Source organism: Polistes fuscatus, unplaced genomic scaffold (genome assembly GCF_010416935.1).
Source record: "Polistes fuscatus isolate 324 unplaced genomic scaffold, CU_Pfus_HIC Scaffold2, whole genome shotgun sequence".
Taxonomy (NCBI): domain Eukaryota; kingdom Metazoa; phylum Arthropoda; class Insecta; order Hymenoptera; family Vespidae; genus Polistes; species Polistes fuscatus.
The window spans coordinates 13,352,504-13,373,904 of NW_025113096.1; the positions used below are offsets into that span (position 1 = coordinate 13,352,504).

The 21,401-nt window shown below is 46.3% G+C and overlaps 2 long non-coding RNA genes across 2 annotated transcripts in view; both read left to right on the plus strand.

Moving 5' to 3' along the window:
- Positions 1 to 21,401, plus strand: part of LOC122516275 — an 82,426-nt gene that overhangs the window by 23,877 nt on the left and 37,148 nt on the right. Inside the window, exon 2 of the long non-coding RNA XR_006303528.1 lies at positions 5,121 to 5,295. This is a non-coding gene — a long non-coding RNA (uncharacterized LOC122516275). The remainder of the gene's footprint in view (positions 1 to 5,120; positions 5,296 to 21,401) is intronic.
- LOC122516277 lies at positions 17,802 to 18,027 on the plus strand. The gene is made up of 2 exons (XR_006303530.1): positions 17,802 to 17,882; positions 17,972 to 18,027. It is a non-coding gene; the product is annotated as an uncharacterized LOC122516277 (long non-coding RNA).

A 21,401-nucleotide genomic window follows, 5' to 3' on the forward strand; every position in this document is an offset into this window, starting at 1 on the left:
AGAGGCGCCGCGAAAAAACTTGCGCCACGTAGAAAGATCAACTTCTTCGGCAAATCAACCGCGGCCATCGACTAATTGCCGATACCGTCGCGCGACCAACCATCGAGAAACGTTCTTTCTACTACTTCTTCGAGGATCGCTCTTACGTTTATTTCGAAAAACTCAAAGTATCGATTGTTGCCATATACGGACACACCTTGCCATATTACATGAGATATAGCCGCTTGTCATCGCGAGATAAAACAACCGACCCTTACTCTTTGCCAACTATTCAAATCGGTTTAAGATTCTATTAAGATATACACGATCGTTATGACATATACCAACAGCTGGCCTCGATCTCGAAAAATCAAGTTTAACGCGACAAGATCGAGATCGAGATCGAGATCGAGATCTAAAGATTCGAAAGTAGCGAAGATCGGCAACTATGGTCGAAGGTTAAACACACGTGAGCCGAGCAAAATACTAGCTTAGAAGCTATGAGGTGTTTAATGCGTATTACGGGGGTAAGGGCCGCCATGAGGGATGGCATGTAGACCGTCGCGAAGAGTTGAAGCTAGACCGTGGACGAGAGAGTGGAAGAAGAGTGAGAGAGAGTGAGAGTGAGAGAGTGAAAGAGAGAGAAGAGAGAGAGAGAAAGAGAGAGAGAGAAAGAGAGATAGGAAGGAGGGGACACGTCGAAGGGCCGGAGGGCATTCGGTGAAAGGCGCTTGCGCGTTTCCATGGGCACAGTGTCTCTATACGCCCCTTCTTCCGCGAAAGAGAGTTAGGTATACATCCCATTCCAGCGCATTCGTCCCCCCTTTAGTCACTCCATCTCGTTCTGTCACTGCTCGTTCTACGCGCCCCGCTGCCCACTCCAAAATCCTTCGCTCTCTCTCTCTCCTCCCCCCTCCATCCTCTCTCTCTTTTCTCTTTCCCTCTCTCGCTATTCTCTTATTCTTACTTTTTGGATTCTTCCTCCACGATTTTCTCATCTCATTCGATTTCCTTGTTCGACCAGGAGATGGTTGACTTTGCCGACATTCTTTATTTTGAAGAATAAAATTAGAGCAAAGAGTATTTTACTTATTGCTAGATCGCAATATTTAAACTGCAACTATAAGCGAGACGTCCAACGTATTTTCGCTTCTCTGTCAACTTTATTTGCAGCGATATAGTTACACAAGACTCGCCGCAATTTCAAGATATACCGGTATATCTTATCTTAATGAATTCTAAAGCGGTTTTTTTTTTTTTGGAACCGTCCCCATTCTTGCGGGGTCAGCGTGTTAAGTGTAGGTGTGTTCCGGTCGCTTTACTTTAAACGACATAAAATCGACCAACAGCTTCTAGTTTTCTTTTTTTTCTCGAATACGAGTTTAGCGATAATTCTGATTCGTTTTATTTCTGTTCTAACAAAAAGTAGGAAGAAGGGATTTTCGAAGAAGGGTTCTTTAGGTTACCGAGTGCTCATTTGAAGGAAACCAAAGATTAAAAGTCTACGACGATACGAGAAGACCGCAAATGCTTAGAATTTCTCTTATACGACAACCTGTTTGGCAAGATACATTATCCCACACCATTTCTGTCGTGTGTGGGTTACGACATTGACAGCTGGTTGTGTTTATGGCGAAATTCGAGCGTTGCGAGCGACAGCTTTTCGGAGAGTCATCTTTTTGTTCTAAAATAGGGTATGAATAATGAAACGAAGAAATCAAACTCGTAAATAAGTCAACTTGGAAGACGAAAAAGAAATCCGAAAGGAAAGGGCTGTTTATGATTTTTCTATTGAAGCGTAACTAGGTGGCACGCAATGTTGTACGGGTAATAAAGTCCTTTACGCGGCAACTAACCGCTACGAGGGTTCGAGCGGAGCACCGCTTGCGTTTACCGTTTACTATCGACGTTACAGCTGGTTGTACACATAAATCGCTTTACGATCTGTCGCTAAAAACGGATTTCATGCGAAAGTAGGTAGCTGCTAGAGGTAAGTTCGACTACCTCTACTTTCCATTTTTCTCTACTAGAAAAGCTGTGTCATTTCCTTTTAAAGAAAGAACAAAAATTAATATCGTCGATGATCGCTCGTCGTCGGAGTTTGCGAGGACAGAGCCTAGCGGAGGGTACGTAGCGCGCGCATGAGATGGAGTAGAGCGAGAAGAAGGGCGAGAGGACACGATGATGGATGGTTCCTCTCTCTCCTCCTCTCTTTCTCTCTCTCTGCCACCTAACCCTCAGAATCGAGAAGTGAGGGCGTCTCGACGCTGACGACGATGCTGACGCTAATGAGCAAAATATGAGGCGCCACTCTTTCCTCTCTTTCGTTTCCCAGACCGTTCTCACTCTTTTTTTTGTCTCTCTCTCTCTCTCTCGCTCTTTCTTTCCCTCTCTCTCATTCTCTTTCTTTCTCTCTCTGTCTATCACCCCCGTTCTTTCTGCTTCTCTTCACTCTACTCTCCCTTCCTTCCACCATCGTACGTGCCCTCCTCCTCCTCCTCCTCCTCCTCTTCCTCTTCCTTCTCGGCTGCTATCGATTTCGTTCTCCGAAAGCGCGATAGAAGACGAAAGCTACCAGTCGAAAAGAAAAGAAAAAGACAGAGGCTTCTTCATCTTTCATCTCTTTCTCTTTTTTTCTTTTTTTCTTTTTTTTAGGATAGCCATTAAAAGGGCTCCTGCCGTTGCTCGGTCGCACCTCCGCGCCCGAGGACGCATTCGTTCGCGCGGAAACGCGAAGCATTAACGAGAGGAACTCGTCGTATATCCCTCCCTACCTTTTCTTTCTTTCCTCGAGTCCACGACCCCGCCCTCTTGCTTCAACTCTTCGCAAACGCCAGTGCCGGATGTCCACACTCGTTTTTACCAAGTTGACGGAAACGGAGTCCGAAAAAAGGACCCGTTTAATTTCATTTCGTCGGCTACAGACGCCCGCCCTCCTACTCTTCTTTTCTCGGCAATCCTCTTTTCTACTTCTGCGATCTTTCTCGAACGCATTGAAATTTTTCTTATCCGTTTGATGTCCTAAGAGTCCGAGACGCGATACAGAGGCAACGCGAAAAAGAAACCTAATCCTCCACCTTACGTTTTACGAGCCTTCGCCAACTTCGACTTCCTCCTCGTTCTTCCTCTTCTTTTGAAGGTTCTTTTGAGAAGATCCTTAGCTTTGAAACTAAGTTTATCGGGTAACGCTTTCTGCTTCCTTTTTGTCTCCTCATCTTTCTCTTCTACGAATCAAACGATGCGTGCAGAAAGGTCTTGTTAGGAATGAACCATACCACTCGTCTTCCCTCGCGAGTCGTTAACGAAAAACTATTATCGCTTCTTCTCTTCGTGGCTAAGATTATTCTCGCTTTTTGCCTTTCGAATACGACGTAACTAGAGTTGGAGAGAAAGCTTCGGAGAAAGATCGACAAAGTCACTAGGAGAGGAGAAGAAGAAGAAGATGCGGAGGTGGGGCAAACTAATTAATTTGGCAAATCATCGCGTCCCAGTGTAAACAGGGTGCTTCGATCTGTCTTCCGAGTACAAAAGGAAGAGTGGAGGTGTCGAGAGGGGTGAACAAGGGTGCGCAGACCGGTATGTAGGTAGACTTTGGTATCGAGGGTTGGAGAAGAAGGAGAATAAGGAGGAGAAGGAGAAGGGGGAGGAGGAACGGAGGAGCTTTTCTAGTACGCCGGTGGATATCAAAGGGGAAGACGAGGGATATCAATCCCTGGAGAAGCCATCTTTCGTCTCTCTCTCTCTCTTTCTTCTCCCAGCTATACAGTCGATGCTTCCGCAGTTCTCAACCGCGAAATTTTCCACGCGGAATTTATCGTCGCTGTATTCTCCTCCCATTTCACGGGATCGGAATTTTTCAAGCAAAAAACGAGAAAGACGAGTTGTTCTTACTCTCACCAGTTGAGGGAACTTTTTCGAGAATAAATTTTTCATCGCGAGGAAGAGAAAAATCGATCGGTTTAGCGACATCGTGTGGGGGACTTGATTTTTGGAGGACAGCCGTGAAGTAAAGTACGCGGACTTTCCTTCCTTCGTCGCCGTCTTCGACCGTTGTCGACGGTAGCGCCTATCTTATCGGTTCCGTAAAATCGAGGCCCACGCGAGGTCAAGGCGGACCTGCACGAATCATTGGCCCTTTCTATGAGGTCACTCCTTTTGTATGACTCTCTCTACAGCTTACATCGTACATCGCTTTGTCTATACTTTTTTGTTCTCTATTACTTTTTCTTTTCCTCCTGCGTCGCGATGAAAGACAAATTTAGAATATGAAGGAAACCGTGAGCACCCCTACAGACTCCCTTGCTCTTCCGTCATCGCGTTCTTCTCCCTCACACCTTCTCGCGCTGTCCGCCTGTCTATCTCTCAACCCACCCATTCCTCAACCCCGTCGCATACCCCTGCGAGGGCCTATCTATCTATCCAAGCGCGGCCGTCGCTCTGTCTCCATCTCTTTCTCTCTGTCGCGAGATATAGGGGTCGAGGGGTACGCCAGGAGGAGCGCGCGAGGGTGGTTCTTTCCCTCCTGTGACGGAGGAGTTGAGAGTGCCGTTGAATATGCATGAGAACTCTCCGTCTCCTATCTACCGTCCCAAAAACATCGAGTCGCGCGAGGCGACCGTTCTCTCTCTCTCTCTTTCCCTTTCACTCTCTCCCTCTCATAAACTTTCTTTCTCTCTCTCTCTCTCTCTAGAGCGCGCGGTCGCACGCAGTGGTCTCTCTCTGTATTCACCCTCCCATCCTCCCTCTGCCACCTCACCTTCTCTCAACGCTCGCCAATCAATGTCTACGCCAGCTCTCGCCAAATTTTCCAACCGCTGACGAAAAACGTCTTCGATGTACAGAAGAATTCATAAAATCGTGCTTCTCCTAATGCTCCAATAGCTTTTCGATCCAATTTTTTCTTATTCGCTTCAGTCGGAAATAGCGTGACTTTTTTTTATATTTTGCGAGCTCGTGGAAATCAAGAGAGATGGCAAAAACGTTCTTTTCAATAAATTATAAAAAAGTATTTTAAACACTCAGCACGTGAAATACGTATTTCGAAAGACATACATAAATCAACTCTAAGATAAAAGTTTGGAAAATCCTTGTCGAAATCTCGTGATAGTTGCGATTTTGATCTCTGTAAATTCTGTTGATAGAAATAATCGGATTAACACGCGACAGAAGGTACTTTGGTACAATACGTTTCTGCCCTTGAATTGCTAAGGAAAGAGGTGAAAAGAAGACAGAAGAAACGAGAAAAGAATTTTAAAAAGCTAGTCTCGCACGATTCTGGAATATCCATCGACGATGATGACGACGAGAACGAAACAGGTACGTCTCGCGCATTATACATCTCTTTCTCTTTTTTATGTCTTTCTTTCTCCCTCTCTCCCTCTTCTCTCTTTCTTTCTCTCTTTTTCTCTTCCTCTCTTTCTCTCTCTCTCCGTGTATCTCTATATCTATCTCTATCTATATCTCTACCTCTATCTCTCTTCTCTCGAGTTGAGGTGAATTTGTCGCCATCTCTTGGCGATACCGAGAAATAGGGTAGCCATTTTGTTTCTGGAGGTGGCCAGAAGGTCGCCGTGGTGTCGCGGCACACCCGCGCATGACCATTGGTCCCTCCTACGTTGCGAGCGAGTCTCTTTCTCTATCTATCCTTGCTCTTCTCTTCGTTCCGTGACGACGACGAAGAGAACGACGGGGAGAACGTCGGAGAAAACAACGACGAGAACAACGACGAGAACAGCGATGAGAACGACGATGAAGACGACGACCAAGTGCGACGGCTTCTTTTTCCATCCCCTCCTCGCCTCCTCCTTCGAGAGTCCACCTTCCCTTTTCCACCCACTATTGTACACCTTCCGTCAATTCACCATCAGCATTACCGAATCTTTCTCCTCCTTATCCTTTTCTTTTTCTTCTTCCGCTTCTTTCGCTTTCGCTTCCTCTTCCTTCACTTCCAAAATAAACATTGAGATTAAATTTCTGTCTCCTCTGACGAAACTGGTGGCAGACATTAATATGTTTATTTTATTCGCGATTTATCGAGATTCATCGAGTACATCGTCACCAAGCAACGTTAGTCGGGGGGTCTACTCGTTCTCTAATTTATTGATATGGGAACGTTGTTATGGTATAAAGGAACGTTACGTCGTAAATCAAGACTACCAGAGATAAACCATCGGACAAAAGGATTAAAGCTTGTATTCGAGCTGAAAGTCTTTGGCGGTCGTTCGACTCGCGCTTTTTCTCACGATTAACTCATGGAAGACGATGAAAACGAAGCTCTGTTCGTATCCATTTGGCAGAGCGTCATACTCCATGGTTTACATCCTGTTTCTCGCACGTGCGTGCGCGCGCGCACTAGATGAGATCGTGTGCGTGCTCGGAAGCAGAGATGCACGCTAGAGTGCTTTCGAAGCGAGTAGCGCGGAGACTCACGATGTGCGGTGCACGGTCCGATGATTAGCGCCGCCCCCTGGGGACGGTAACCGCCAATCGGTGAAGGGCGTCGCGACGCTCGCACCACCGCCTGAAGTCCGCACAATCGCGGATAGACGCACTATACGAGCGCTAGAGCGGATAGCTTTGACCAAAGCCACGACAAAAATCAATCACCCGCTGCTTCCTCCCTACGGAGCCGTCACCACCTCCCAAACTCTGCTGGAACGCGAACTCCGCTGGTTGCGGTTCTTCGATCGACGCGATTCCTATCGCGGCCTTTGCCAATTGAAAACGAGATTAGAAGATATCATAATGTATAGATGGAGAGAGGACGTCTCTTCCGCGAGCGACTTTCCCGCGGGATCTTCCCACGTTCTCCACTGCGTTCCACCGTTCATTCTACTATTCTCTAACGTCGATTCACGTCCTCCTTGTTATCCATCCTGCAAGAACGACTTGCCGAAGACAATCCCAGCGTGTTCCGACGTAGAGCGAGCGAGCGAGCGAACGAGCGCAACCTGTCTTGAATTCTTGAATTTCATTCACACGCGACGAGGTCGTCCGAAGCGCGTGACTCGCGCCGAATATCAAAAAGCCATTGGAGCAAAAGAATTCGATATTTCGAAGCCCTTGAAAGAGAGAACGTCGATGATCGAATCAATCTCAAATTCTTTTTCTCGATCTTAGAATTAGTTTGGACAAAAAAATGTAGCACACAGGGATGATGGCCGATAAAGAAGGGATCGCTCAAACTATGCTTTCGAGAGAGAGAGCTTTCGACTCAGACAACTGACGGAAGTCAAGGCGCTGCGTACCGCCGGTGGTGATCGAAAGCTCACAAGCTCGTATCTACAGAAATCTACTTGGCCCTCCGTGCTTTCCTCTCGCTTGAATATGGAGGTAAAACAGAAATCTCGTAAGTTATCCTCTTCCTCCGAAGAGGCTCGAAGCTCGAAATACTCCTATCGGAAAGGAAGGAAGAGTTTCAATTGGAAGGAAGAATATACTGACCGTTCGGAAATCGTTTTGCATAATAATTGTGATTCCCACGTTCGACGACTAGTATAATATATGACCGTTGATCATTGTTGGTACGACGTTGGTCATTCTACGTAGATACACATATATATAAAGAAAAGAGAAGAAACGGAAGGCGGTAAAGAGGAATCGCGTGCATCGTGTTCTGGCGAACACGATAAAGCGCAGCTGCGCTTCAACGCAGCCGTACGTTTCCTTGGGATCCTCCGCGATCGACGCTCCTCTTCCTCGCTCTCTCGCTCCCTCATTCCGGAGGTCAACGTCAAAGATCGTTGGTCCACCTGCTTTCTCGCGAGTCTTCACCTGCGTACAGTGCCCGCCCAAGCACTGTCCGTCTTTTCCTTATCTTCGCAATATTTTTTCTATATTTATGTATATGTTATTAATAGGTGAAGTCTACCCAAGATAGGAATATAATAATAAAGAAAAATTGTTTACTACAATTATTCCTATATTTTCCAGCTTCACTTATAATTAGTCTAGGTGAAAAATTGTACGTGGATGTTAAAGAAGGTAAGACGATCGAACGGAGAAACGATAGAATGAGAAGAAGTAAAGAAGAAACACCTTGCGGGACAGGTGCCTCGTTCAAAGTATACGCGTACCTGCACCTTCGTTTTTCTCTTCGTGTTTACCGTTCTCGCTATCGTATCGGTCAGCCGCTGGTCTTCTTCCTCTCTTACTGTCTTTCTCTCTCTTACTTTCTCAATTTACAGTCCACACCATGGGTAGATCGCCAGCGGAGACGCTATCGTCGCTACTTAAAAATATGTTAGCGGCAGGCGCATAAGCACCGTGACCTCCCCGATACGATCTAAAAAAGAGGCTTTGCTCGTCGCGATGCTCGTGTCCACCGGTACTCTTCGAAGAAGGGGAGAGACCGTGACTGTAACCGTCACGCCGACCCTTGGGGACAGCTATCGGTGGAAAAACGCCGAAACGAAGCGAAGCCTTCGAGCTACTGATATATCTCTAAGCGGCGACAACAACACGGCGACGGTGACGATGACACGACTAGCGAACCGAAGCACCGGGCCTGCCAAGAAATTATATACACGCACCGTCGTTTCTCTTTTCCTCTTCCAACTTTAATCGAGAATAAGGCGTGGAAAGGAAAAGACGAAAAATCGATGGCAAGGCGATGAGGAAGGAAAAAGGACGCTTGGAAAAGAGGTCGCGTCATTGCTGGCCATGCTCGTGATCGATGGCGTTGGCCGTTATCTACGCCACCCCCCTTCTTGTTGCCGCGGTAATTCATCATCTTGGTCTGTTTTTCACTTACTTTATATGCAACATATTCCATAATTTTTATTCAGTCAAGCAGCCGCCGCCGCCGTCACCTCCACCTCCAACCCCACCTTCACCACCAGCACCAGCATCGTCTTTTCTCCAACACCCCATCTAAGTTGCCCCTTCTAGCCAGCAAGCTACCTCGTAAAACAACGAACCGTCTCTCGCGGTCCATCGAGTAGGCAAGGGTGGATGAGAAAAGGGCGCCATTGGCTCGCGCTTCTTCTTCTTCTTCGTCTTCTTCTTCTTCTTCTTCTTCTTATTCTTCCAACTAACTCTCGCGACGTCCGAGGGGTTGTGCAAGCTGTACTCTATATGCTAAAGAATCTCGATATGGAGATGCGTTGCTCCGTCTCGGTATCCTCTAAGCTCTACCACCCAACTGGTCAGTTTGATTTATTGGCTCGAATCGGCGACGCTAAATTTTCCGAAAAATATGCTGTCTCGTCCCGTATATTCTTTCCTCCTTTCTTTATTCTTATTTCCATAAAATGAATTATTAGAGTTTACGGGCGCGGAAGGGAAGGAGAGTAAGTAAGAAAGCGTAAGGAAAAAAACCCCTAGGATTGAGTCAGATTTCGTAGCCTATGTCAATTTCTCTTGACGAAGATAGAGAAGGAAGAGAAGAAGGAAGAAGGAGATAATATCGTCCTCGCGATTTCGTTGCTCTCTCACGTGGGTTGCCTCGTGGAAAGTGGAAAGTGGAAAGTGAGTCTAAGCGCTAAGTAAATCCGAGCTTCGGATGGAGGCGCGATGGAAAGCGTCGGCAGGGTGAGAGAAGAGAGCTTCGAGAAGGACCGCAGAGGAAGGTGCCGTAGGAGGCGTGAGAGCGGAGCAAGCAGGGAGGTAGGTAAGCAGGACCGAAGAGGCGCTTTCGATGCTCGAGAGTCGTGGCAAATCTGCATTTCAGCCTTCCATCCTTCCATCCTTCCATCCGTTCTTCCATCCGTTCCTCCGTTCCCCGCGCACGGCTTCGTGGAACCCGAGAGCTTTCGAACAGCTCGCAAACACTCCGCACCGCGGGAAAGCTTCTGCACCTACCTACTACAGTGTAGCTACATGCATATATCTACGCATATACGTCCGTGTGTATACGTGTATCACTCTACCAAGAGTATAACCGTTTGTGTGTAACGGCCCTTTCCGATCTTCCGCTTCTGTCATCCTACTTTTGCTTTCGCTCCAGTATTTGCCTTGCAAGAGTGCACTGCGAGCCTTTTATTCACTCGCAGAGATCAGCATTTTCTGAAAGCAACGTTGCGTCTACTACTACACTTGCTAGCGAGAGAACGAGGAAAGAAGAAATCACTCCAACAAGACATCGAACGCTCTTTTCTCTTTCAACCGGTTTTTTCGAGTATTCAAACGAACCCTCTTCCTCTCTTTCTCTCTCTCTCCTTTTTCTTTGGAGTAAATTACAAAATCACTAGATTTCTCGAAACACTGTTCATCGATATAACCGAGTAGTAATTTAGTCAAATTTTTCTTCGAATAAAAAATTCTTTGAGAAAGAATCAAGAGAGAGTGGACTAGAGTGAAAAATTGTTTTCCGTGGTTAGCCACGCCGCGTATCCGGATACGGAGGAATGGAAAGGAAGGCGACGGGTAATTAATCTGCGGTTTTTCTTCGTCTAATTAGTTGGATTTATACCGTTGGTCCCCTTATCCACATCACCCTCCATCCCTTTTTCCTTCCTTCTTCCTTCCTCTAGCAGTTTCCTCCAGACGGTGATGGTGGTGGTGCGGTTGCCTCGGCTGGGCACACTTTCGTTCGCGTTCACGCCCGTACTCCGACAACCAAAGTCGGCTTGATGTATGGAAATGTATGCGGGGAGACGGAGGCTCGCATTTTTCCAGGCACGGTGCCTTCATTTCCACCGCGGTACACCCACCCACCCACCATCTTCCCTAGGCAGGTTGGCAGGCTTACCAGTCAGCTAGACATTCAAGTTCCATCCCTTAATGATGCGTCTAGTCTTTAAATACTTGGCTGCACGATCTCGCTTAGTATCAACATTGAACTTTGCGACATTTTCAATCTTGTTCGCTGTATTTTTAAATAATTTCTGCACTCTCGATAAAACAAGTTCCAGCCAAGCAAGTAAAAGTGTAAGAGTGTTGCAGCTGATGTGGAGCGGAAAATAAACTGGAAGAAAAAGAACGAAGAGGAGGCAAAAGTACCTGATCAGCAGAGCGGCAACACAAAAGAATCGCGCGGCCATGTCGTAGGGTCGCAGACGTTCGCGTACGCTGTTCTGCACAAGATGGCTGCGACGAACTTCCGGTGTCAACCAGTTCTCCATATAGTAAAAAATGGAACGTCGCCATTTCGTTACCGCATGGAAGGGAACAAGTTGCCGTCAGAACGTTCGATAATCTTAAGCGTCCATAAAAAAAAAAACTACATTTGAAAAAAACGCATGTAATACCGCGTGTTATTGAATAAAATCGATATCGGTTGATCGACTTGACACCTATTGCACCGTTATCGTGGTTAACAACTTCATATAGCTAATAATAGAAATATTCACGATCGAGTTCGGTTATATAGTAATTATCGATGTTATGGCAAAAGTAGTAAAACAACCTCAAGGTCGTATCGTTCCGAGTGAGCGCATCTCCACCATTACCTATTTCACGAGCCCGTAAAATTAGTATTTTGTGCTCGTAGAAATATGTTTGAAAAGAAAGTCCAAAGTAAAGTACTATCGCAACTCGCTAAATTCTCGTCCCTAGCCAAATTCCCGTCAGTATCGAGGGTCGCAGATCGTCGAACCCTAATTCGAAGACAATAACGGACGAATGGAGAGAACAAACGAGCTTGGCGCGAGGAAGAGACGGTAAAATAGAGGAGAGAAAGAGAGAAATAGGCGTACAACGGCAATGGCCAGTCGCGTAGCTAGTAAGTAGCGGGTACGTAATGGGTAGCAGGCAGTAGGTGGCAAGTCTGCGTGACGAGGCGATTGCGGACCGTGACTAAAATATTTAAAAATATGTATCTTTCTGGCCGGACTGCCGTCCAGTTCCAGTTCCACTCCCGGACTTTGTCCGGTCTCTCTACCCGCGTGTACACTCTCTTTCTCTCTCTGTCGGTGCGCTCGCTATATTTATTTCGCGTTTCCTTCCTGCTAGAATTCACGTACCGCCAGCCGCAAACTCGACTCGTTTTCCTCGCTGAACTGGTCGGACCTTTTCCTACGAATCCTAGATCCCGGCGAGCTCTCGCTCGCGCAAGATGAACGTCGATATTTTCTTTTTCTCGGTTATTTCCATCTTTTTCCAAGTCCGCTTTGCAATTGGAGAAACGGTAGGTATCCCCTTGGTCGATCCCTTCGAGCCGGGTGCGAAGGGCCCGACAAACGGTCGTCGTAGCTGGCTCCGCGCGATGCATATTCATGATTCTGTTTTTTCTGATCGGCCATCGCGGGAAAGAGGAAGTGAGTTCTGACCGACGTACAACGCGTCGTCGCACGTTAAGGACACGCAACCCGCAGGGCTCGCAGCAACGTCACAAGGTGCATACTAATCGACGAACGCGCTTTTCGACTTCCTCATCGAACGAAAAGGATCGAAGGATCTTCTAGCTATTCCTTCGCGCGAAACAACCAACAAAATATACTCGACTATTATCCGTTATACTCTACATATCGGACAATTTTATTTATCTTTTCTTTTTTGCGCCCATTATATATCCGTTACTTTGTTATTTATATTTATAGTTTATACTCTACTTTTTATGCTCTGCGACGCAAAAAGTAGTAGCTTTTACCAAAGTTCTCACGATGAACGGGCGGAATATGGTTTGTTATCGGGAAGCAGTTATAAAACGGGTGTTTACTTATTCATGTCTATGCCAATCATATCTCCCAAATGAACATAATTTTCGATTGTACCGATAACGATTGTTTTAGATTAAATCATGCAAGGAAGTTTATAACTTTTACGTTCTCACAACGATGAAAATCTCAGGGATTTTTCTGTACTTGTTTGCACGAGACTTCATTTCCCGTGACGCGTCAGCATGATACTCGACTCAACGATAATTCCCATTAAGCTACGAAGCGGACGAACTAACATAAACATTGAGTAAAACAGAAAGAGGGAGAGAAAAAGAGAGAGAAAAAAAAGAGAGAGTCACTGCTAATGGGGCATTAAATAAAAATATTCATTGGCGAGACTGGCTGAGGAAGGCCGTCGCGCGGCTTACCGTTTTATAGGCCTTAATTGTCAGCGAAACGTGAACTTGACATTTATTTTATTCGCGCGGATCTCGCCGTTTATAGAGATCGCCGTTCAAGTAAATTCCACTTAAACGCGTTTCTTTTACTCTTACTTTCTCTCTCTCTCTAACGTTTACTACTTTAAATCGAAAAAGAAAAGGAAAGTAATGGTACCATCTTTGGTCGTGTTACCGGTGCTATCGATAGCAGTAAGCGCCAAAATAAAATAAGGACGAGGCGCACAATGAAAGACAGGGAAAATAAGTCGGCCCTTATCTCGTCCTCGTCGCGTCTCGTTTCGCCCATGCATATTCAGGAGCCACGTACTTTCTCTCTCTTTCTCTCTTTCCCTTCGGGTGGTGTTTAGTTTCTTTCTTTTTCACCCTAGACGCTACAACCATTCCCTGATTCTCGTAGTTACTGCCACGAGCTCGTTCGTACCTCGGCGAACTCTATACTTACGTATGTTCGCTACTCGCTAATTTCTAGGCTTCCTTCTTTAATTGCAGCACCTAGGTAATAAAACTGTTCTAAGATCTCTCCACGATGGACGCTTATGGACGAAGGCGAATACCAAATGACTCGAATTTGGCTTGGAATTGAAAGTTCTCGCGAACGCTCGAACCGTAAGACGCGTCGTATCGCCTCAATCTTTGAAAAAGAAAAAATATATGAGGATAGAAAAAAAGACGAGTCGGAGGTAGAAAAAAAAAGAAGAAGCAGAGTAAATACCTTGACCCGATCGACCAAAGTCGTGATCCACGCGAACAACGCTTAGACGATTCAGCATGCAAGTCGCGTTTATTTTAGTGGAATAAGGTCACGCACCGGGCGACGTTCCTTCGTTCTCGAAGGAGCTCGAGTATGGTATCGGTCGAGTCGACATCACCTCCGCCCCGACACAATGGCGTGGCAACCGACGTCTCTCAGAATGGAACGAAACGGAACGACTTTGCATTGTTCGTACAGGGCCGGTGTTGGCGTGACACGCGTCTTATCGCATTCTTATAACGCACGTGACACGCACGGCGTACCTACTTACGCGTCAGCTATATATTCTCAAAGTTACTAGGCATATAAACCGCCATATATTTTATTCTCCGACGGTCCATCGCAAAAAAGAAAAAAGGGAGAATCGATCGCGGCGAACAATTCGCAACGAACAATTAACCGAGAAAGTTATATTTTTTACGAGACTTTAGGATTTCGAGATTTTAGAACTCTTTTATCCCGCGAATTTGACTCTCGATCGGGAAAGAGAAAAACGATCGAGCGATCGAACATATGCATCATCCTTTTCGATTAAACGCGTAGTCCCTAGCCGGTATTTTTGCAATACCGTTAGAGAGCACAGATATTACGCGAATATTTAGTTCGGTTAAACGCGAGGCCTTTTGACTTCTTAGGCAATAAACTGTATTGTGTTTTATTTTCATTGCTCGAATCAAAGTTGAAAAATGTGTCAAACGGTCTTTCACGAGAAAGAGAGAGAAATCAAGCGCGTGGAATCTTTCGAATCCCGTTAAGCGAGCGATTGGTTGCGCGCGAACGGTAATTTCGACGACGAAGAGGTCGTCTATTCGACTCGCGAAAGGCCCTTCGCGGATCGAGAAAAGATGGGCGCGGCATACGACATTCCTCCTCGAAGAGCTCCGATGGCATTGTTCCATCGCGTCGCACCTCGATCACGCCTCTGTCACGTGGCCCACAATTCACGGGACGTGACTCCTCGGCCCTGTTAAGGTGTCTTCCAAACGACCGTCGTCGTGCACACTCCGCATCCACTTCGCGGACGCTTCAAGGTTCCATTGTTCTTTTCTATTCTTTTCTTCTTCTCTCTTTGGACGTATCTACTCGTTTTCTTCTTTTTCTTTTTCTTTTTCTTTTTTTTTTGTTCCAACGTCACGAAACACAACCGACTAGTACCTCCTTTCTCTAGTCTTTTCGATGTAAAATATTAGAAAATTCAACATACGTATTATCTTTATCTTAGCATCCATCTTAAATATGAACCCTTCTAACTATCATATAGTTGTGCTCTATAGAATTTATAATTAACTTAGAATATATTACATTAATTTAGAATTTAAATGAAATTAATAATAGCGAAAATCACGTAACATTTATAATATTTTTTTTTGTTTACGGAGTTTTACCTCTTGCTCGAACAGTCTCACGATCAAATAGAATGCTAAGGTCTTTCTTTTTTTAATCGAATAATTGAAATAGAGAGAAAGAGAGAAAGAAAGTAAGTACGTGCATTGGCTCGCGCGTTTCTTCGCTCTTACCTTCCTTCGTTCGCTCGTTCACCTGCCACTCATTAGAAGCCTTATCGCTAATTAATCCCTACAGCAACAGCAACAGCGTCACGGCTCTTGTGTCGTTCGTTGGCTCGCTTTCCCTCTTCGCCCTTCCCCTCCACTGGTTGGTGAAATAGCTGCTGCCATTACGGCTATACTTCCTTAACTCGTCACCCTACCCATCGTGTGCTATCCGCGATGCGTGCGAGAATTGATAGAAACTAAGCTCTTTCTTCTTCGAGCCGTACTCGCGATTACATCGGGTATCGTGCTATCTCCGATCGAGAAATCGAACCTGCGAGCAGAGTAGTCGGTTGCTTCGTTCACGACAACGCCACTTGCCGCGTCTCTTCCTGTCTTCCTACAGCGTCGTCGATAGCAACCTACACCGACATTTACAATAATGTATTCGGACAATGTGTCAAGAGTTTCGATCGTTGTTTCAGTTATCTTGCCGCGCGGTGCACGCTGTTAAGCCATTTAAGCGGCCGCTCGCGCGCTCGCGACAGCTGGCATAGGTCAGTATCATTATCTCGCTGGGAACGAGAGTGAAACGACGAATCGATAGACGGATGTACGGGACATTAATAAACATGAAGCTCCTACTAGCGAAGGGACATCCCCTCCTATTCCTTCAACCGATACTACCGACAACTTCCTCGCAAAGTCGCCTTATCATCATTCCTATTTTCCTTTCTCGAGTTTCGATCCTACTTTCCGTGGGAATTTACTTTAAAATATGAAAAACTCGAGAAATCACCCCCCTTCTTTCCTCTGGCCTTTTTCTTAACTCGATTTAAAAAAAAGTTAACTCGACTTTCCACGAATACCCTGGACTTATTTACTATATTATAAATATGGTATCTCTCTTTCTTACAAATCACGCTTTGCACGATATCTCGAACAGCTGTTTTAACATGAGCATCGTCGAATCGTAAGATTTAATCAAACGTTGCGTATGCTCGTTCCAGCGGAACGAGGAAGACCGAGCTAAGAAAAGAAAAAGGATAGCTCGAGAGGGAGAGCAACGGAGAAAGAGAGAACGAAAGAGACGAAGAGTAAACTCGCCCACCTACCGGTATACGCGCGAGGAGCCGGCAACTTGTTAATTATTAATCAGCATGTTTAATTCATATTGCGCGCGCCTGCTGTTTGTTTCCTTGATGCGCGCTAAGGTCTTGTACTTACGGCAGTGCTTAAACATTACCACAGGTAAGCAACGCGGTCCGGGTGCTTAGGAATTCCCTCTCCTTTTCCCTCTTTCTCTCTCTGTCTCTCTCCCTCTCTCTTTCTCTTCATTTCTTTCTCATTTCTCTCTTTCTCCGGGCGTAGTCCCACGACCGTCGTCGTCGTCGTTGTTGTCTACGTGCAGCGTGCGCCTTGGACGTATAAACCTACTCTCCTCGACTACTTATTCACCTCGTGCATTACCATCCTTCGAGCACAAGGTCGTTTCGACCAACGTGCATACGTATACGTCTTATTAAGCTTACAAGCACGACGCCTTATGGTCGTTTAAAACCAAACGATCGGACATGAAACGTCTTACGCTCGTTTCGATTCTCGTCCTCGACGTTGTTCCAAATGATAGCAATTATCTCGAAATTATTTTACAAATGGATTCTTACTAATCTTCTAAGCTCGTTTCATAACTTTTCCCAACCGAATAGTTTCTCTTCGCAGAGATAAGTGAGATTACATCGTTCATCAATTTCCTTATTCCCTTATCTTTTCCCGTCTCCTTCTCTCGGTCGAACGCTGTTTCGTCGTAGAATACGAGAAGGACTTTCACGCGAGACGCTAAATACGGGCGCGCGTGTACTATTTGTCAAGATGCGAAATCTCGATAGGCTCGTAGACTCATACGCGAAGGAACGCGAGGAAAAAAAAGCTGAGGAAAGGGGAGAGTTCATCGATGCGAGATCCTCTTGGTTGTAGTCGCGGTATCGCGGAGGGACGTTTCTAGCGGCGACTGTGCGGAGGGCACTTTATGTATTACCTAGACTCTCGACCGTTTCGAGGCTGCATGGGGTGGACGTTCGGCTTTCCCACTCCGTTTCTCGTGTATCGCTAGGGGTGTTTATGGGTTTATTATACGAACGGTCTCGTCGAGGCAGCCGCTTACGTACGTGCGCGTGACCGAGCGTCCTCTTCTTGAGCGAGCGTTGCGGATCGGACGCGTGCGAGAAGTCTATAACACGTGCGGGACCATAAAAAAATACCCATAGAAGAGTGAAAATAAATCTAACCTCTAGAATCCTACCACCCCCTTCTTCTCTTTTACCATCCCTTAACGTGAGATAATAGAAACGAACGACTAGAAAAAGAGGAGGAAAAACGGAACGAGCGCTATTTTTACGACTTTTTTCTCTGATCTCCCGAGCATACTTGCGTTTAATCGTTATTGTTTTCCACCGTCAACGCTAACGCATTGTTTATTTTTCCCAAAAGATAGAAGAGAGAGAGAGAGAGAGAGAGAGAGAGACGGAATGGTATTCTACGTAGTTGAATAAACTCTTGCCCGTTCGTTGCTTTTCGCAAGAATTCTCCTTACCCTCTCTAAATGACGTCCTTCGGTTGATGGATCTTCGAGACGGCCCGGCAACATCTAATCGTCGAGCTCGTACGTATCAGAGGAAACTTCTCCGACGGAATGAAACTGGCATATATATACAAGGAGATAAGATAAATTCCGCTTTTGCCGTTTTCCAGAAGGAGCAAAGCTCGGGGAAGCTTCACAAGGATAAAGAGAGGAAGAGAAGGGAAAATGTTATTGAAGGATCGCTCTTGAGCGAAGAACGGAGAAAAAGAGAACGCGTGGAAACGATGGAAGAGAAGTAGCGGCCTGGGGAAAGACAGATATATGTATATGTATATACATAGAATGCGTGAGTGAGAGTGAGAGAGAGAGAGAGGGAGAGAGATAGGGGATGGAAAACAAGAGAAGGGAAGAGCGCATTGGGTTTACCGCAGCGTTACCACCCTTAGCGCGGTCTGAGTTCATTGCGCGAGTCATCAGTATCCATAAGCGATGAGTTACCCCTCTCTCGCTTTCTTCTTTCCATCTCCCTCAAGGTGGTTCTTCGGCTCGGTGTATCCACGTCGATGCCGAAGGAGCGAAGGTTGTGTTGGGGCACCTGCTTCGGTTGTTCGCTGCACTCTTCTTCCCTCCAGCTTTTCTCTCTCTCTCTCTCTCTCTCTCCTCTCTCAACTCGATGGACCGCCACCTCCGTTCTCTCCGCCATCGACGGTGGTGGTAGTGGTGGTGCAGAGGCGGGCGCTTGATTTTCTTAGGTCAACGTATAATGAAGCCACCGAGGAAGAGAAGAGAAGAGAAGAGAAGCGAAGAGAAGAGAAGAGAAGAGAAGAGAAGAGAAAAGAGAGAGAGAGAGAGAAGAGAGCGCGGACATCCACCGTCCTAGACCAATCCCTGAGCTCGCTCAGCGTACACCCCGACGCGGGGGCGAGCCAACCAAGCGACGACTCCGATCGAGCGATCATCCTCTACCTTCTGGACCAACGTTCGACCTTCCTAAAGCTTACGCTTTCGCGCACATATATTGAGTACTGGAGTTACTCTCGCGCAAAGAAAGACTACTCTGACTTAATAACGGATGGCTGCAACCTCTAGTTTGTCCCTTTGGTGAGCGATTTAAAATAAAGGAATTTTCGATAAATTCGACATTTCTTTCTTTCTCTCTCTCTTTCTCTCTCTCTTTCTCTCTCTATTTTTCTTTCTTGTTTTTCCCGCCATCTAAATCGTCTCGTTTTCCTCGTTATTATCACCAGCAAACACCGCGAAGACCTTCGATCTTCGTCGTTCGCGGCATGATTCCCACGGGATCAGAAACTCGTTAAGGAGCTTAGGCAAGCAATCTGGCATCGCTTACATCCCGAGATCCCTCCGAGAAAGAGACAAGCTAGCGACCCTCGAATTTCGAGTCGCGTATGCGATGAACGACGTCGAAGAAAGTCCAGCCGAATCACCAAAGCGGAAGAGATAGAAACAGAGAGAGAGAGAGAGAGATGGAGAAAGATAGAAAAAAAGATCGTGGCCGAAACGTGGAAGATCCGTGTTCTTGGAGGTAACGGGGCGAGATGGAAAAATTGCCTTGATGTAAAAACATGAGAATCGCTTCTCCGCCATCCACACTCAATAAAAGGAGCCGGGACCCGAAGAGATACGCGATCCAACATCCCGCATAGAGATCGCACGCACACGAACACGCTCGAATACTCAGAGACTCTCTTTTCTCGTTCTCACTGTTACTCTCTTTCTCTCTCTCTCTCTCCCTCTCCCTCTCTGGTCATCCAAGGACGAGGCCAAGCAAGAGGGAATCAGCATCGAGTCGAGTGGTCAGCTATCGAAACCTCCTTCCACCCTTCTTCCAAACCTCCTTCTACCCCGGGGAACCGACTGGAGCGGCCAATAATAAAAAATATACGATCTGTTGGCTCACACGGACAAGAGAACGGCTGGCATACTGGAGCAATGTAGAGACGGCGAATTATACTTCGAGTCCGGTTCTAAGTGATCGCATTTCCACATAGACGAGCTACCCCGGTACGATATGAAAGACTGCCCCCTCCGAGCCGTTATTGCCGCGTGTGCCTGAGAAAACTGTAGGTGGAGTAGACTGAAAAAGACCACTACCGATCGAAAAAGACCACCCGCCGTACCGTCCTGCTAGAGGGCGAGACGTTTTCAACCGAAACGTCCTCGCTTCTTCATCGGCATTACTGCCGCGTGGATATTTTTCGGATTCTTTACGATCCTGAAAAAAGAGATAGAGAAAATATTCGACGTCGATAGACCGAACGACCATCGAAATGCGAACGCTCTATCCACCCTTCTTTCTATCCCCCAAAAAATTATCCAAAACTATCAAGATATTTTCCTCTTTATTCTTCTTATTCTTATTCTCTTTTTCTCCAATGATTTAATGTTTCTGCGTTTTTTTTTTTTTTAAGGCAAACGTAAAGATATAAAGAAAAAGTAAATAGAATCTGTTCGTCGTTGAAAAATAAGATGCAGAGCTACGAACAATTACGCGAAATCTATCAGCATCTCTCCCTTACGTATCGTTACAACTCTACCCGCCCTAAAGGAGGGCTAACTTAACAGAAGAAAGATGATCCATTCGTCATAATATAAAAATGGCCGTGACAGCGTTATCTGTGGCCATTTCCTGCAGCCGTAACGCCACTTCCCCGAACTCACTTGTCACTATACCGGAGGTAATGATCATTACGGAGGGTCTCTCGCTCGGTACATAGGTATATACGAAAAGGAAAAAGAGCAGTCGAGGGAGAAGTTTAGGAAAGAAAAAGAAAGACAGGCCAAAGTACGATGATATAGACCTTGCCTCCACCCCATAGGCCCCCGCCGATGGGTGGGACAAGATGGCCGCTCCTACGACTTTCCGACCTGCTTGGGTTTATGTGTCGTAATAAATGGTAATTTAAAACAGCGAGAACTAACAATTTCTTTCTTCATTTCTATCTCCGTCGCACCTCGCTTGCTCTTGAAGCAAAGCACACGCACGAGGCACACATACGAGATTGCAAAAGAAATAGGAAAAAAAGAGAGTGGAAGGTGAACTCTTCTCTCGCGAAGGTGCTAAAAGAGGGAAAGACAGGGACAGTTTTCCGAAAGAGGGATCGAAGGAGTGAGGGAAAGTCGAGCCGGTGGTAGAGCTTTCTTTGAGATATACCAACCAAGAAGCAGTGGAAGCAGCCAGTCAGACAACCAACCCACGTAATATAAAGAGATATGTGCCGCGGAATAGCATTACCATTAGGAGATATAGTTTAGTGGAGGCACCAGATGAAATGAGATACTGCGGCTGAATCATGCATGAAGCCGAAGGTGCGATTCACCACCTTCGTGAGTTCGCGCCCGCGCTCTACCAACCAAACTTGTGTCTACGTACTCAGTTCGCAGATACTCTTTACCCTACCCAACTCTTTTCCTCCTCCTCCTCCTCCTCCTCCTCCACCACCACCACCACCTCTAACCCCTCCTCTTGTCCTCTTCCTCTACCTCCTCCTTCTTTTCACCATTCCTCTTACTCTCTCGTTTCTTCTTCATAGCCGCAATGAGAAAAGTGAATATGCTACAATATTCAAATGGCAGCAGCGC